Below are 18,142 nucleotides of genomic sequence, written 5' to 3'. Positions count from 1 at the left end.
GTGAGGGAACATCGTCTGTAGCCAAGGTTAAAGTAATGCACAGTGAGATGCTGATTCTGGACACAAACTTGTGGGATATAACCCCACACCAGATGCTGACTCCTTTCAAGTTGGAAAAGCAGGGATGAACCCCAGAAACAGTTTGCTTGCTCTTTCCAGTTAAACACTGGAATCACAGCTGCCCGGATAGGCACAGGGGTACCGTGTCCTGCAGCCCCACCAGGGACTGGCGCTGATTTAAGCAGGGCATTTGTTCTGGCTTGCATGGCCAGGGCTCAGAGATTGAGCTTTATGATCACAATAATCAGGTTGCCTTGCCGGGACCTTGATTACTACATAACTTGGCAAAATATATTGCACGCACTGATCCCTGCTCGTGCTTTTGTTTGACAGAGAAGCAGCCAAAAGTAGTGGAAGGCTGTAGGCTTTGTTCGGCTTGCATGGCCGAGGCTCAGAGTTTGAGCTTTTATGATCACATTAATCAGGTTGCCTTTCCTGGAGCCTGATTACTATGTAGCTTGGCAAAATGTACGGCACACACTGATCCCCGCTCGTGCTTTTGTTTGACAAAGAGGCCAAAAGCAGTTGAAGGCTGTAGCCAGCAGCAGGCAGGCAGTAGCCATGTGGCCCATTTCCCACGCCGTGGGCATCCCGGGGGGTGCAGGGGGTGCCCTGAGGAGCCGTGGCCCGGAGGGTTCTCCCTGGGTGAAAGCACCTGAAATAGGCACTGGGGGAAGCTGCCTGCGGCTCGCTAATGAACTACTGATGTATCTGCAGCGTATATCCGAAATGAGCCTGTAGCGATGGAGTTAGATGTTGGCTGTGCCAGCGCGGGGCTCTGCCCGTGTCCGTAACGGGGAGCGATCGCTTTTTGTGCCTTTCCACACGGAGCCCCCCGAGGCGGCCGGGCCGGGCCGGCGCTGGGCTCCCACCGAGGGCGCTGCGGGGTGCGCGGCACCGAGCGAGCCCCTCGCCGCTGGCACCGCCGCTCGCCGGGCCGAGGAGCACCGCGCCGTGCTGGGGGACGGCTCGGCGGCCGCCGCTCCTCCTCCTCCCCGCGGCGGTGCCCGAGGGGCGGAGGATGACAAGGGCCAGAAGGATGCCCCGTGCCCGCCGAGGCAGCCGGGCTGGCGGCGGCGCCTCCCCCGCCTCAGCCGCGGCTCCCGCCTCCCCCCGCCTCAGCGCCTTAAATGCCTCGGCCGCGGCGGCAACAAAGGCGGGCGGCGGCCGTGAGTGAGGGGCCGGCCGAGGGCCGGTGAGGCGGGGCCGGCGGTGACTGAGGGTCGGTGGTGAGTGAGGGGCAGAAGGGCCGGGCTGGCGGGGAGCGGCTGAGGGGCAGCGGGGCCGGGATGGAGGGGGGTGAGGCAGCGAGGGCTGAGTGAGGGGCCGCGGGGGTCGCAGGTGTGGCGGGAGGACGGGCAGGGCCGTGCCCCGCCTGCGGCGTGAGGCGGCCCCGGTGTGAGGGGGCTCCGGTGGGCAGCGTGGGGCGGGCCAGCTCCGCTGCGGCGTAACTTTTGTTAATTCTTATTATTCATGCTGATCACCCCATCAGTAGAAACTTCTAAGCACGGCAGATGTGTATGGCGGCTGCCGGTCCCCCCTGCCGCTCTCCCCCCTCGCCGGGGCTCGGGCAGCACAAAAGTCGATGGTGGCTGCGGAGCCCGCCCGGCGGCGGCACCGGGGGACAGCGGGTGGGCGAGGGTGAGGCAGCCCCCGGCCCCTGCCTGCCCCCGGTTTGTGTTCCCCTCGCCCGGGACCCGCCAGCCCTAGCAAGGGATTTGCTCTGTGAGTAATTTCAGAAGTAGCTGCATTCGTCTCTGCTAGCGCGCAGCAGGTCAGGCTGCAGCGAGAATAAATAATGTGTAGCGTATTTTTTGTTCTAGTCTTCCTGGGCAAATCTCTGTTCCTGCATTTATGAGCCCCCGGTAAATCAGGGCAGTGGACGGGGACCAGGGGGTGAAGGAGTGGGAACTGCTGCTGCTACTTTATGCTGTTTCCATATCTGTTTGCTGCAACTGGATCTAATCACTGACAGTGTCAAAACAGAAATATCTGCAAGGGGAAAGGTGCCATGGCAGAGCAGCTGGATGTAGCAGGAGATTTTCTTGGCTGTGAGGGAGTGAGAAACCAGAGCTGCCTATTAATGTGTGAGGAATGAGTGTAACTCTCTCTGTGTGACTCCTCCTTTAGTGGCACACTCAAAGGACTGCACTCGCCTAAAGACTAGTAGCTAACCTGGAATACTTTTACTAAGCTGGGATAATAGATGGGAGTGCTGTGATGCAAGGCTGCATCATCATCCTGCTCAGAGGGGAGTAAGTAGAAGGAGACCCCAGCAGAATGGGGTAAGCATACATAAGGTGTGTCATTGAGGGGGAAAGGGACAGCTTTTGTCTCAGCTTTTGCTGCAAAAACTGAGTATTCTACTGATCTTGGTTGTGTATCTTGGAAAGTTCTCCTCATCTCCTGGTGTCCAGGACAAAATACAGACACTCATCCCTTGTGTTTCATCACGGTGTCCTGAGTCACTGTGTCAGGGAAGCTTTAGGTGGAGCTCATATAGATATGAATGGTGCTAAATCTTCCCCAGGAGGAAGAATATTAGCAAGAAAAATCTTTCCCGAGAAGCCCCTGGGACAGAGGGCAGTGTCTAATGAGGAAGACTTCTCCTGTTAGCTGCAGTTCTTGGTGTGGGAGGGTGAGGGCCTGGGGGGTTGGAGTGAGCCAGTGTGGGGATCTCAGAGGGCAGGCAGCCCATGGGCAGGTCTGCTCTGGGCAGCTGATGGCCTCATCTGGGCATAGCCCACTCCTCTGGAGGTGATGGAGCTGCTGAGTCAAGGCAAATCATCTATTTCCTTCTGGTTCAGCAAAGAAATTGGTTTGGTGGTGGTGCTGGAGGCATGAGCAGCTCTGTAGTGCCGAGGTGTGTGCTCTGTCGGTGGTGGGGACAGGACAGCTGTGCAAGGCTGCAGCTTGGCTCCAGATAAATTTATCCACTGCTTTTCTTCTCTCATTTAATAGTTGCTTCTCTTAGGTAAGCTAAGTACGGTGGAAGGAACTGTGTTTTGTGGGTTTAGTAGGAACATTGTGGGGTCCTCTGGCAAAAGTGGTGTGTGGCCTGAAAACGGAGATGGACACATTAGTGAGCTGCCACATTATCGCTGGAGCTGCAGTGCTCAGCTCTGTGTGTGTGTGTGTGTCCTGCTGGCAGCAAATGTGCGGTTAGGTTTCAGAAAAGAGGAATATGTGATCATATCTACTTAATTCCTGGACACAAAGATATTTATTGATGCAGCTTTGAGCAGGCTGCCTGCTCTGGTGGCTGCTGTTTGTGTGCTCTAACTTGGTTAAAACCAAAGAGTGGAAATGCAGGTGTATCATTGTTCATGGAGACCTAGTTTTCTAGGGACAAAACGAATGAGTGCTTCAACCTTGTTTTGCAGTGGCTGCTGCCAGAGTCATCCCCTGCAGGAGCTGGGAATCCATGAGAGGAATTAGAGGGGCCAGTATGAGGTGGGCAGGGGTGGCCTAAGGAAGGGCAGAGCAGATGGAGCCAGTAATATTCTGTATCTTAACTGTCCTTGAGACAGTGGTGCAGAGAAGCTGCTACAGGAGCAGATCACTGTGCATTCAGAGGTTTCTGTCCCTGTGGCTCTGTTGGAGGCAGCCCTGTGCCGAGGGGTGTGTCCCCAATGCCCACACAGGCACCCCAGCCACGCGTGGGCACACAGTCTCACCCAGCTCCTGCCCTGCTCTGGGCTGGAGAAACCAGGGGCTGGTAATGGATCAGGCTGTGTTGCCCTTTGCTCTCAGGCTGACTGATGTGGAGGAGATGATTGAACTCAAGGTCTTTGACCACCAGTGCTTCTCCTCACACCCTTCTGCTGTTGCATTGGCAGTTTTTGGAAGGGCAGAAATGATGCTGCAGTTGTGGTCCTCGTCCTTTTCCACGCGAGAGATTCAGTGGTGTGCACAGCTGACGGTGAAAATGTCATTTTCCTGTTCTCTAATCAACGTTCATAAACATCACCGTAAAAGGTCTGACAGAATTGTTTTGATGATCTTTTACAAAGTATCTAGACCTTTTCTCATAGCCTTCAGATTTTGGAAGAGTAATGCAAATCACAATTTTGCACAGGATTAGCAATCGGAGGGCATTATGAATCAATCTAATACTTTGTCTTAGCCATAGCTGACCTACATATTACGGCTTTCACTGTAACTGCTTCACCAAGGACAGGCTTTGCTTCCAAGTATAAGGTGGCTCAGGGGCTGGACGTGTTTGTGTTTGAAGGACATTCCTGGTGGCTTCAGATGTGCTTGAAGTCTGTGCTGCTTGACTGGGTAACTTGTCAATGAAGTGTGAAATACAAGTGGTTCCTTTGAATGTTCTTTTAATTATAATTGTGCTGATGAAAAAAACTAGAAGATGAAATGAGATGCTTTCCGTATAAAGTGCTCTTAGATGTCGAGCCAGCAGGGATCGTTGTTATCAGTTCCTCTAATCACTTGTGTGATTAAAAATCTTGGAAGAACTTACATGTTTGAGCCACTTGTAGGTAAAAATGAAGGTTTATTGCCTTTCTGAATGTGTGCTGCAGCTCAGCCTCTAGTGAGCTGTGAACCCAAAGCCTCTGTAAAATCCCTCCCTGTGGGTCACTGATAGCACTGAATGTGAATGCACATCTGCTTGTTCCACTTGCAGATGAGTTTTCCTGCTGATTCCCAGAGCGATGAGGTGAATGATGATAAAAAGGAGAGTCCAGGACTGCATCTGCAAAGCAGTGACTTGACTGATTTAAGGCAGCACTTAAGCCCATTTCTACCTGTCATTACGATCCCAGCTCTGCAGGATAGATCCTTTGGTCTGAGGGATGCTGGGAAGCAATGAGAAATGCATGTCCTGGTGAGTGTTTGCTTCCCAGCACATCCCAGTAGCATGGACCGTTGTAGTGGAGTGTGTGTACAGCAGCATGTTCAAGTGCAGATCTTGGGTATGGAACATAATTTGGGTCTGTGGGTGTTCAGGAGCTCTTCTGTGAAACCAGAACAGAGGAGGTCTGCCCTGTAGTTTTTTGTCTCAGCAGGTTCCAAGCGGTGCCTCTGCCTAGCTTGGGTTTGCTGGTCCCTCTGCAACATTTGGAAGCTTCCTGGGCTGCATGGCTTGGGGTGTCTCTGAAATTAGGACCTCTGCCACCAGGTCATCCAATGGGATTTTTTAAAATGTTTTTACTTGTGGTCTGTTGCTCACAAGTTCCCACAACCTCCATTCACAAACAGAGGTTGGTATAGAAAGCTGCAGCACAGCATCTTGCAGTTTCTTTTTCTATAAATAACTAAAATAAAACGGTCTGTCTGTAAGATTGGGAGATATTATGTGCAATGTCTCCATTCTAACAACAGGACGCTGAAGTGGAGAGAGGTCTCTGCTTTTCTCCCTTGTCTCCTGTGCCCCAGACTCCTTTTCCTGGGAATGGTTTGTCTGTACAGGCAGGAGGGAGCTCTGTGCCAGACTGTGCTAACGTTTCTGTGTGCTCCTGATGTGTGTTAGCTCTGGGAAGTGGCAGCGACTGAAAATGAGCTGAGCAAAGCTGCTCCTGGTACCTCAGTGCTGCTGAGGAAGTGGAGAACCCGAATGCACCCAGCACAGGATGCCAGTGTCTCTGGCTGTACATCCCACACTGATCCCTGGGCACTGGCAGCATGTTTGTCACAGAGCTCAGCTTCTGCCTGGGACTCCTGGGGCTGGTGGAAACTGGGAACAAGCTAATGCTCTCTTCTTAAATATTACATCCATTTTGCTTACAGTGGCTGCAGCAGTTTGGCTTTTCAGCTGTAAAATTTTGCAGAAAAATAAAAGTTGTTGACAGCAGTGATTAATTTTTTAATATGCATTGCAGCTTGCCCTTGGTGTCTTTGTGGTACAGCGTTTGCTGATTAGAAAATCAGAGGAGTTCCAATCAGCCTGACTGTGTTGACTGGATTTTCTGCACATACCCTGTGTCCCAAGTGTGTGGGGAGAGTGTGATGACCCTCACTGGGACAGAATGACAATAGAAAATGCCATGGCAGTTGTGTGGCAATGACAGCTTTCTAAAATGGATCTCCTTGGGACTAAAAGACATCTGTGGTCCTGGTTTCCCTCTGATTTCCCCCTGCTAATCTCAAGGACCCACTTTAACCTTGAAATAACATTTAATGTACAACATCAGAGTAATGACTTTTTAGCTCTAAATTTGTTTGTAAGGCAGAATCCTTAGGAAAGGCTGCAAACAGAGCTCTGTTGCCTGAGCTGCTCTCTTCTGAAGGCATAGAGCACCCCAAAAGCAATTATTTTATATCTTAAATGAATATGAGAAGATGTCTTTATGCTGTGAGCTGCACCTACCTAGCAAGACTGAAAATTTGACTGTGATCCTTTGTTAACCAAGTTGGGGTAATGTTTATTTATTTGGTTGGCTTCTTTTTTTATCTCCTTCCCTCACAATTAAGTTCTTCCTGATTTCAAGATTCTACTTTGGTCCAGGATGATCACTGTGTTAATTCTGTGGTCTTGCCATTCTTTGTGCTTGCAAGGGGTCTTAAAGAAATTAGAAATGTAGATGTACAAGACTGTAATTGTTGGGATAAAATCTCCCTGTTGGTCTCACGAGGCCCCACCTGGAGGGTTGTACCCACCCGGTCTGGGGTCTCCAGCACAGAAAGGACATTGGCCACTTGGGGAAAGTCCAGAAGAGACCACCAGGATTATTAGAGGGATGGAGCCCCTTTCCTGTGAGGAAAGGCTGAGCTAATTGGGATTGTTCAGCCTGGAGAAGTGAAGACTTCAGGGTGACCTCACTGTGGCCTTCCAGTGGCTGCAGGGAGCCCACAGGAAAGGTGAAGAGGGGCTTTTTACAAGAGCCCAGGGGGACAGGACAAGGAGAAATGGCCTCAAACTGACAGAGAGTGGGTTTAGGTTGGATATTAGAAGAAATCCTTCCCTGTGAGGGTGCTGAGGCCCTGGCACAGGCTGCCCAGAGAAGCTGTGGCTGCCCCTGGGTCCTGGAAGTGTCCCAGGCCAGGCTGGATGGGCTTGGAGCAGCCTGGGATAGTGGAAGGTGTCCCTGCCCATGGCAGGGGATTGGAACAACATGATCTTTAAGGTGTCTTCCAACCCAAACCCTTCTGTGATGATTCTATGATACTTTATATTTTTTGGGTTGCTTACATTTTCATAGAGATTTATATTTGTACTTTTCCAGCAGAGCTTCAGTGTAAGTAAGTGTCAGGGAGTTGGACACTTTACTACATTTCTGCTAATGGACCTCCCTTACAAAGATGGAAAAGTTGTGTTCTGGCTCCTCTGGGCTGGTATTTCACAGGCAAGTCTGATGAATACTTTATATGTTTTAGGAGAGTCTGGAAGGGGCTGGATGGATTTTGCTCTCATCCAGATGAAGTGTCTGTGAATATGAAGCTTGTTTCTTATTAATAGCTCTTCTTGCAATCTTGAAATCCACTTTCACAAGTGCTTATGTCCATGAGAGTGTTGCTTTCTTGGGAAGATCATCGAAGAGTGACTGGTTGTGCCTTAACAAATTCCTTCCAGAGCTTGATAACGTTTATTTTGTGAAGTCTGTAGCTGCCTAGGGAGCTGCCTTGCACCTTTCTGAACAGAACCCATTGTGGACGGAAACCTCCTCCCCAGTAAGGGATGTGTTATGACTTGCCTCCAGCAAATGCTGCAGGGGCAGGTTTCAGTTGGACAGGGATGGTGTTCAGGGTGAAGGAATTGGGAACAGAGAGTAAATAGTCCCAAGGATATGTTTTAGTATTGGAGGCAGGGGATTCCCAAAGGCAAAAATGGAACTGGTAGAAATTAGTGTTGCTTGTGCCAGTGACATGAAAGGGTATTTTTAGAGATATGGGAATTCCCAGTTGGACAGGAAGAGCAATGGCTGGAATGCCTTGTGTGATGGGTCAGTCAGACTTTCTGCTAATGGGATAAAGTGAGGGAGCACTGGCAATTTTAGGCTCTTCAAATTTAATTTAATCTTTGTTTAAAGAACAGCTGTCTTGAATCCAGCTACCTGTGGACTGACTAGTATGAAAAGGTGATGGAGCCTTGGAGTTGGGCAGTGATTCCATGTGCTGTGTGCTTGGACCACTGCCAGGCTGCCTGCTTTACCACGGGGGTCTGAGCAGAGCAGAAAGGTGGGGAACTGAGTGAATGCAATGTAATTTTCTGTAGATTTATCTGCTAATTTTCACAGCAGTTGTTACTTGTGTCTTCTGTTTTATTCTTATATAACATAGGGTAGGTGTGGAGTCACAATTATTTTAGGTTCTGTGGATGTGGCTCAGCAATTTCAAATGTGGTTAGAAGTGCGTTTTTAAAAATTGAGGTGAACTCCTTAAAGTCTGCACCTGGGATAACAGTCATTAATTTTCAAGTGTGATATAGCTCCCCTCTCCCTTTCTACTCTCAATTTTGGAAACTTCTTACCACTTTGTAAATCACTTTGCAAAACACTCATCTCTTTCAGATGAACTACATGTTCTAAGGTTAAGTTTGCCTAGTTACTAGGGAAGTGCAGCTGGGTAACTATTAGATATTTATGGAGGAATTGTTTAATTAGACAGATAATCATATGCTTGCAATCGAAGGAGGAAAATTCAGAAAGTGTAATTAAGGAATGGTTAGAAAAGCTGATGTCAGAAATTGTGTTAAGTTTCAGCCTGGACTCTCTTAATTAAAATTCGTTTAGTTCATGCTGGAAGTGAATGGAAATGAAGGAAATTTAAGCTTACCATGGCTACAGATGTGGGAGCGTACCAAGGTCAGTAATGCATATTATCTCATACTTTTAAAATTAATTCCTGGCAATAATTTGGCTTGATTTTTCCCATCTGTCTTCATGCAGACAACACTCTGGAAGCCTCACATATTTGAGGTATTGCAGAAACACCCTTTTCCCCCCCCCACTATTCCTTTGCAACCTCTGAGCTGAGATTTTACGCTGGGTGAGGACAGCAAGTCAAACCCTGCAGGTGATGTTTCAAATGCTTAATTGTGCACCTAAACATTGTCTTGCTGCTGCCAGCGCTTCACATCTGTGAGGTGTTCCCAGGCGTGAAGGTCGTGTCCTGCCACGCGTGGGGTGGAAGCCGAGGACAGGAGCACCCTGCCGCGGAGGGGTGGCTGTCTCCGAGGCTGGGGCAGGACAGGGGCGGCTCTGTCACTGCCACTGTGTCGCAGCCGCTTGTCCAGTGTGTCAGAGCCCGTCTCAGCCCCTCGGCAGGGAGCTGAGCTCATAGAACCAGTCGCTGCTGTCACAAGATCTCTGGTCTTCCTTCCCACGTTCTCCCCCGTGGATTTCCCCTGGTTGCTGTAACTCCCTAATTTGGAGGAGAACACACGCGGGGTGTGGTTAAACGCTAGGCAGGGCTCCAGTGGGAGGGGGAGCAGCTGTGAGCGTGTTGCTAGCCCCCCACCTTCCCCCGAGTGCTTGTCTGTTCTTGGCCAGCTGGTGCTGGAGACTGTGGGATGGTGGTGATGATTTTTGGAGAGCATGGGCTGCCATGGCTGCCCTAAGCCCACCTGCCAGGGTTTCAGTAACCACAGGCTGTGTCCATGCCTTGCTTTTTGCATCACTGGGTGTTTTTCTGCAGTGAAAAACTCAGGCTAGGTGAGAAGGTGATCATATCTTGCTTCCCCTTATCTGACATTTCCCCCCAGATGTGTTTTAATGCTGTGTCTTACAGTCTCAATGTTGTTTACCTTTGGCCAAATTCCAGGCTAGCCATATGCTCCAAGAAACCTTCTCATCCTTCCAGTATTGCTCCTTGTAGCCCCTTTCAGCCCCTGCCAGATTCCTAAGCAGCCATCTCTTAGCTTTTGGTCTTTCTGGTCCTTCAGTGTCTTTTAGCCCTCCCACATCCTCAGCTTTCTTTTTCTTAGGTTTCATGAAAACAAACTCTTGGGATAAAAAATCCAAACCCAAAAATACTGCTGTGAAAACTCCTACCCACTCTCCAAATGTCCAAATACATTCTGTCTCTTCTCTGTAGTTGCACTTACTATTTTTCACAAAACCGAATTTAGCTGTTGGTGTTATCAGTAGTTCTGATGAAATTTTTTTTATAGCCAGTTACCAGGAGAGTATTAGCTGTGTGTTTGTGTCAAAAAGTAGGTGTAATGGTTCAGAGCAGATGAGCTGCAAAAACTAGGCCCTTAAAAAAGGCCTGTGGAGAAGCTATTTTGATGTTGCTCACTGGAGAAAGAAATTCTTTATCTCTGGTTTAGGGAAGAGTATCAGGGAAGTTCAGCTCATCTTGAGCAAGATGGGTTTGAAATGGAAATATTGGTCTTTGCAGTACCTGGGGAGAGCAGTGAGAAAGTTGGTAGGTGTGGGAAAAGAATCCTGCTGGGACATTGCTGGGATGAGGCTATGGCTGGTGAGAGGTTGGATCAGCCATAACTTGCCCAGGTCATCTTTCTCCATGGCCACGGTGCAGCTCTTGCTAGAGCTGTGACTGTGGGGATTAGCTGTGATGCCTTGGGTTTTAGCTTCTATATTTTTCAGACTCCCTGCTCTTTGGTGTATAACTGTGAAATTTCATGTTAGGTGTCAGTAAGTTCTCTTCACAGGGTAGTTGGACAAAGCAATCCCCTCCCAGCCAGAGAATCAAGGACAGCTGGTACCCAAAAGCAGAAACAATGGTGAAGGGAAAGGGGGCAAGGCAGGGGGCTGAGACTTCATAGCCTGGGGCTGTGGTTGGACAATTGTAGATGAACCAAAACTCATAAAAGTGTAAAACTTCTCAGTGAAACTCCTCTTAGACTTGGGTGCAGCCCTGGCCAGGCTCTTGCACTGCCCAAGGTGTATCCTCTCAGTAAATACCTGTTTTATTCCTTTTGCTCTGTTTAGTCTCTGTTCCAAGTCAGCCTTTTTAGGCATCAGCTGTGTCCCTGTTGCTGCATTGTATCCTGGAGACACGTGGGAGACAAAGTCCTGTTTCAGTTTGCCTTGCAACAGGTGAGTGTCTCTGTTCCTGGGAAGAAAGTCCAATGGCAGGGTATTTCCTCTCTAGGGTATCCTGATAATGTCCTAATAATTTGGTCTGTGTTTCCCTGGGCTTGTGGCCAGCCTAGCAATCAGTAACTGCATTTTCCATTCCTACTCCTGTTTTGGATGGCAGGGGTTGAGGTCTGGCAGCAGTGATCACATCAGTCTCAGATCCCTGACTAAGGCACTGCTCAAGTGCCTTTGCTGCTCTGTGTTCCTGGTTGCTGAGCCCTCTCTTCTGCAGAAGGGATGGTGTTAGGTTTCTTGCTCTTCTGTGATGCTGTTGAAGTTACAGTATTTGCACAGATCCAGTTCCTCTGAGATGATGATCATTCTTCTGTTTGAGCACAAGCTGCCAGCTTACAGAATTAATTGCCAGTGGTCTGCAGTAGCCCTTGATTTGTCCTAGAATTTGTATTAATAAAAGAGAGTGGATCTTTAATGAAAGGGAAAGGGCGTCTGTATTTTCTCTGGACATACAGAAGGGATTGCAAAGCCAGGCTCTCAGAAGGCAGGACAGCTTTTAAGTTACACAGCCCAAATGTGACCTCTGTGCATGGCAGGTTCTGACTGTGTGGTTTCACAGTTGCTGCTTGGCTTGATGCTGCCTTGCTCATTGTGCATACTCGATCTGCATTTGTGGTTGTTTAGTGGGGTTTTCATTTTCCTTTTTGCAGCTCTGAGGTTGTGCTTTACTTGTGCATTTAAGCTCTGCCCCAAGGACAGAAACACCAGTTGTCCAATAGGCTCCTCTGTGTGCTGCTTGTAAACGTCTGAGCAGCTGCAGTTCATGGTGTGTTTGTGGGAAAGCAGCTCTGTAAATGAGGAGCTGAGGCACGCACAGGGTACTCGGCCAATTCTGGGTGCTCTTCTAGGAAGCTGCCAGGAATTGTCTCCTCTTAATTTCTGATGTCTGTGAAATGGAGTTCTGTGGCCAAGAGCTCGGCCCATGTGCAGACCTGATAATGGGTCTGTCCTTCTGCAACGGTCTGGCAACAAGGGATGTGAGAAGTTTATTTTAAGGTTTGTTTGATTTCATAGCAGCTGTAAAAGAAGCAAGGCAGGAATAAATTTTTTGTCGAGTTTGGTTTGCCTCTCCTGAGACTTTATCTGGCTTTTGTGCCTTATTTACTACACCTTAAAAAAAATCTGGGGAAAAAACCACCCAGGTAGAACGTTATTTCAGCACTGTTCAGTGAGTGCTTCTCCTGTGTGAAAGGAGTATGCTGTGACAAAATGAGAGGCAGGGTTGGATCTTTTTTGTGTGTGTTTTATGGGTAGAGGAGAGGGCTGAGCTGTCCACCACACGGGCTCATCCTGCTTGAATCATCACCCGGCAGTGCTAATGAAACGTTGTCCTCCCCATGGAGCCTGGGTGGGGACAGGATTTGTTGGCTGGTTGACACAAGTGACCAGGGCAACCATGGGCTCTGCTGGTGGCCCCAGAGCAGGTATTTGCTCCAGTCATTGCTTCTCTTCAGGCTTGTTCCCAGCCTGCCTTCCTGTCCTTGTCTTGGTGGTCTTCATGGACCAGTCCTGCTCTGAATCTCTTCAGTGTCTCATTTGACTTCTTGTCTGAGATGTTGTCTGGGTTTCACATCCTGCTCCCCTGTGTCTGATAGACCTGCTCCATCCTGGCTTCTTCATTCCTCACATCTTCTCATCTGACTGATGTGACCAGAGGGTGCAGCTGTCCCTGCCAGTGCCGGTGCCCTCCCAGCCATGCTGGCATCCATCTGAGCCTCTGTGCTGTGGGCCTTGGGGGCATTCCTGGCTGGTGCTCTGCTCTGCAGAGGCTTTAATGATTTTCCATTTAACTGTGATTAACCTGACAGGCAGGGCTTTGCTTATTGCATTCTGGAAGAGTTGTGGTGGTAAGATTTCTAACTTTGGGATGAATCAGCATTAACAATTGGGCAATAAACAAATACCATTTCTTTTACAAGACGACAGACAGCAGGATGTTTTCCTCTGCCAAAGCATCTATCAGGCTCTTGGTTCTGCTGTAGCTGGTAAGGTGGGAAGGAGAAATAATTCCTCACTCATAGAAAGATAAGTCATGAGTCTGTATCAACTGCCAGTGGGAGGGATGCTGAATGACAGAGGGGGCTGTTGCCTCCTCCTCCTCGTGGTCCCACAGTCTGGGGATTACTGGCTGTTAGTGCACAGACCTGTCACACTGGAGCCTGGATGTTACTAGAGTGTATTAAATCCCTTCAGACAGACAAACTCACCTGGGCTGGTACTTTAAAGCACTCTCCAGGATCTTTCCATATAGGTCCTCTGTCTTAGGAGGGAAGAAGAATTAATGATAAATTAATGAAAACTTTTACATTGTTCTGAATTAGAGGGTAATTTTTTGCCCCTACTTAACCTTGTCATCCTTCAAGCTATTTTCTCTTTTAGTAATTATCTGCTTGTATTCCTGATGGTGAAACTTGCCATGGAGAAATGTTGTGTTGATGAATTCCTCAAATTCTGATTTGACCAGAAGGCAAGGAGGCCTGATCACTCTAGTGCTCATGGCTTTCAGAACAAGTGCTGAGGATTCAAGCTCTGCCAAGGGGCACTGCCTACCCTGCAGCTGGTGGCTCTCAGCACCCAGCCTAGGCTCTGTGCACATCTGGAAGATGCTGGGCTGTCAGAGGTGCTCCTGAGCAGGCACTCTTGCTGTCCTGCTTTGCTGAGGGACACGTGTCCTCTTGGTCCTTTTGCCTCCCAGGGACGCTGGTGAATATTTCTGAGCATTTTGCCCTTTCAGTGAGTGGATGGCTGGGAAGCTCCTTTGGCCCCAGCCTGGCTGCTCTGCTTCTTCTTACAGCCCTGTGGCTGCCCAGGCTCTGCCACAGCAGAAGTTGCATTGGTGCCTCTGGTGGCATCTCTGGGCTCACTTTCCAGTCATGTATAGAGGCAGACTTCAGCAGGGAGCAGGTAGCCAGGGGTGGGTTGTTGTCTATTTTTAAAATTGCTGCCCCTGAAGAAGTGCTGCCTGGCTGGATAACCAGTGTGCTGGCCTTGTTCAATTGTCTGCCTCTCTGCATCCCTTTTATATCCTATTTGCATCATTTTTCTCACTTAAATGCACCCTTTCTGCAGGCCACAAAGGCTGATGTGAACACAGCCTGCAGCAAGGGGATCCTGCTGAGCTTGCAGGTTTGGGACTTCCTAGCCTGGCATGTAAAAGTGCTGGGACTCTGGCTCACCATTACTCATCCAGCCTTACAATTGTCCTAGGGGTGAGCCTGTACAAATTTCCTCACTTGCTGTGATGGCTGACCCCTTGCTCAGTGAGCTACTTCTCAAAGATGCAGCTATGCCGAGGTACTGCTGCAGGCTGGCAGACACTGAGAATGTTATTTTTCAGGCTAGCAGGTAGCTGTTTCTGGTTTTTCCCTTTTGACCTAACCCTCAAGTATCATTCTAGTTTCACTCTCTCTCACCTAGCAGGAAACTTCACCAGCCTGTGCTGGTGGGACCTCAGTGCTTGAGGTAGGGCATTGTGTACCAATATGTCTCTTTGCATGGGCAGCACCTCTCTTTTTAATATCATCCTCCTTTCTTGTTTTTTACCTTACTTTTTCCCTGTCTTCCTCCTTTTCTTCATCATACAAAATGTATAAAGCCTGAGCTTATCTTTTTCCAGTGCTTTGCCTTTGCTGCTGTGGGTTAGGGTCCTTTGGATGGTTCAAGCTGGTAGTAATTTGGGATATGGACATATTGGGACCTCTTACTAAGCTGTGAGTGCTTGGGCTTCTAACTGAGAGCAGAAAGCTGAGCTGCTGGACTCGAGGTGCAGCATATGCCAGGCCATGCACATACACTGGAAACTTGCCCAGGGCAGGATAATTAAGGGAGGCAGTGTTTCCTCAAGCGGACTGTGTGCTCTTGCTTGCTAAACAGTCTTGTGATTAATATCTTATTTAAGAGGATTTTAAGACATGTGCTTACACCGAGTTTCTTTTAGAAGTGGGGGAGAGGTTAGAAATGTAAGCTCTGTAAAGGTTCTTCTGTGTTTCCAGCAAGGCTCACCAGGTAATTGCAGTGCATCACTGCTCTGTTGTGTCAGAGTAGGCAGTAGGTTTTGCTATGGGTGGTTCAGTGGGAGAGGGATCCTTGAAGGGTTTTGCACGTGTTTTTGTGCAGGCTGCATTCCTAAGATCTCCTTAGGGACCCACAGCTCCAGCACTAAGGGCGAGTTCTTCTGCCCTGATGTGAGCATTACCAGCTTGCCCTGGCTCCTGGCATTAGGCTCTGGAGAGTTCTGCAGCCAGCAGGTGTTCACGAGCAGATTTTGCCTTCAAAACAAGGCTCTGTGTGGTGTTTTACTCAAGTAATGTTTCAAGGTGTCAGCAGCTTGATTGTTGGCCTTATTCAGGACACATGGCATGGACACAGCACTGTCTGCATGCTCTGGGTGTTTCTGTGCCACTGCTGATTTGCTGTATGGTTTTGATCAGTCTGATGTAGCTGTCCAACACCTTCACCTTAATTTCTTTCCTAGGCTAGAGAACTCAATTAAAAGGGACATGGGAGCATGAAGAATTGCATGGAGACCACGGATGTGCTGCCCGTGGTGGCATTTCCTACAGCTCTTACCTGGCAATCTGCTGCTGCCTGGAAGGGATTGACAGGAACCTCTGTGGACAGCAAAGGAACCTGGAGATGAAGGTGATGACCATGGCTCTTCCTCTTTTTTTTTTTTTTTTTTTTTTTTTTTTTTTTTTTTTTTCCCCCTGCCCCTTTTTTCACTTCCACATGTCTGCTGCAAGAGCAGGGCTGCTGTAAGTGTGACAAGGCCACGTACATTAAGGCACTGATGTTTGCACTGAGTTGGGAAGATAGTAAAGAAGACAGGGATGGTTCCTGATATTCCCTTTGCAACTATCCTATATTTCTCTTTTAAAGCAAAATTAAACATTTATTCTGCTTATGGGAGCCTTTGTAGAAGCTCGTATGTATTGGTTGTGAGCCAGAGATAAGAGTCTGATATCCAGTGTTTATTCTGACTTGCATAAAATGAATATGAGATGTGTACTGGGGTTCATTGTGGTAAAGCTTTCCATAGAAACCCTTTGGGGACATTGCCTTTGGCTCTAGGTTAGAGTAATTAGCTGCCTACTTACACAGCTGACCTCTGCTGATCATGCCTGAAGTGCTTCTGTTGTTGGTGCCATTACTTTTCCTATCACTCTTCCCCACTGGAATCCTGCTCCTTATCATAGCACTGCAGTCCTTTGGCTGCTGTCCTCAAGGATGGCAAACATCATGTGAGCAGTTGCAGTGACTATTGCTGATACTGGGACTTCCCTTTTTCTCTCATGCATGGGTAGGCTGACTTGCCAGGAAGCACCTTTAGAGACACCTGCAAATTTAAGTATTGGGTTTATGCCTCTTTCCATGCATGAAGAAGGTTTGGGAAGACCTCATTGTATAGCTGCTTCCCTAAATATCTAACCTGCTGGCATTAATAGAGACAGCTGTTGCTCCTTACTTCTTCTGTTAGAAACATGCAAATGTCCTCTCCCCCACTTAAAACCTGATCTTTAATACGGAAAATGTACCACCCTTTCTTACCTTCTGGCTGAGCAACACTTCTCTCTCCCAGTGTTATGTTACCTTTAGCATTGCAAACTGTAACACTTGGGCAAGGGTGGTGGAGTTCCAGCAGCTCTGGCCTAGGGCCTCCTGGACTTCTAGCCCCAAAGAGGGCAGAGAGCAGCCAAAATCTGCACAGAGGTCAAGACAGAGCAGGATGGAGCCTGGGGAGCATTGGTAGGAGTGAGAATGCTCTGCTGGAGGTAGGTGAGTGGAAAACAAAAAGCATAGCCCATTGCCTTGGGCATCTCTGGCAGCTGCTCTTTTCACAGGCAAAGAAAAAAACTAAGCTGGAGACACCTTGATTTCTGGTTAGGTGGGATTTGGGTGGAGAATAAAAGATTAAAGAAGCAGGTCAGCCAATCCTCTGCTGCAAAATTTCATTTTTTAGTTGTTGTACAGAAACAGAGTTTTTTAGTTCTGTTTTTCATCCTTGTTCCTCTGTGGAAGTCCTGTGCTGGCTGGACAGATGTGACTTGGGGTATGATGCCAGGTGAGCTGCGGAGGTGGCTGGGTCTCATGTGGACATGGGAGCCATCCTCTCTGAGACTGTGGCAGCACATGGCACATCCACATGCATGTGCAAGGCACAGATAGGCAGCAGGTTTTATTATTTTATAACGGTGTAGGTGTGGAGTGGCAATTGTTCTAGGTTCTGTGGATGTGGCACAGCAATTTCAAGTGGTTAGAAGTGCGTTTTTAAAAATTGAGGTGGACTCCAAGTCTGCCCCTGGGGTCACAGTCATAAAGTGTGATATAGCTCTCCTCTCCCTGGACTACTGGCCTTGATTGAGTGTCTGCCTTTGGGCCAGCTGAAACTCAAGGCCAAGCTGACCTTTCAAGCTCAGATACACTTACTGTGTGGAGATATTCCTTCTCTTAATGAGCATTGGTAGCATTGAAGAGTCACCTTCTGTTTGTGCCAGAACAAAATCTTGAGCCCCTTTGGAAATGCTTAGAAGTCTTCTTTGTCCAACAGTCAAACCTTGCCCTCTGTTACCAAGTCTTCTTTCAGACTAGGCAGCCCTCGTTAGACCTGGCTTGCAAGATGGCAAGGCTGGAGGAGATGGATATTTGAAAACCAACAAAGTGATATATTTGGTCTGTATCTCTGCCTACCCTCTTCTCAGCAGTTACATTGTTTTACTTGTTAATATCTGAAGTGGAAAAGGGAGAACTTTCCTCTGAAATAGGGAAGTAAAACCAAAAATAGGTGCACACCCCCTTCATGGCCCAGGGTTCCCTGGGGCTGTGTTGGATCCACTGATCCCCTTTTGCTTTAGAAAGGGACAGAGCCTGCCTGTTGGAGCGGAGAGTTTGTTGTGTGTTGGGCACAGATGGCAGAGGCAGAAGAGAGGATAGGGGTGTGCTTTGGTGTGTTGTGTCCAGGTTTAGGAGTGGTTTTCCAAGGTGAGTGTCCAAGCAAGTGGACACCAGCAGCAAAGCTTTCGACCACGCACTGAAATAGTTTTCCTTCAGGATAATGGGATGATGCA

At 48.6% G+C, this 18,142-nt stretch overlaps 1 protein-coding gene across 13 annotated transcripts in view; it reads left to right on the top strand.

Annotated features, from left to right (window-relative positions):
* The first annotated feature begins 1,019 nt into the window (after positions 1-1,019).
* ST6GAL1 (ST6 beta-galactoside alpha-2,6-sialyltransferase 1) overlaps positions 1,020-18,142 on the top strand; it is a 44,393-nt gene continuing 27,270 nt past the window's right edge. For 6 of the 13 annotated variants that reach the window (XM_088170511.1, XM_088170514.1, XM_088170516.1 and 3 more), the window contains exons 1-3: positions 1,094-1,289; positions 10,914-11,021; positions 15,553-15,719. The gene's annotated coding sequence lies outside the window, so the exon portion shown is untranslated. Of the gene's footprint in view, positions 1,290-9,568; positions 11,022-15,552; positions 15,720-16,374; positions 16,854-18,142 lie in introns of those variants that run through there. The other 7 variants (XM_088170515.1, XM_088170517.1, XM_088170524.1 and 4 more) reach the window with 6 other exon arrangements.

The sequence above is a fragment of the Sturnus vulgaris genome, chromosome 10, assembly GCF_052056855.1.
Source record: "Sturnus vulgaris isolate bStuVul1 chromosome 10, bStuVul1.hap1, whole genome shotgun sequence".
Taxonomy (NCBI): Eukaryota; Metazoa; Chordata; class Aves; order Passeriformes; family Sturnidae; genus Sturnus; species Sturnus vulgaris.
Note: the sequence above shows the minus strand (reverse complement) of the source record. Positions and strands in the feature narration are given on the sequence as shown.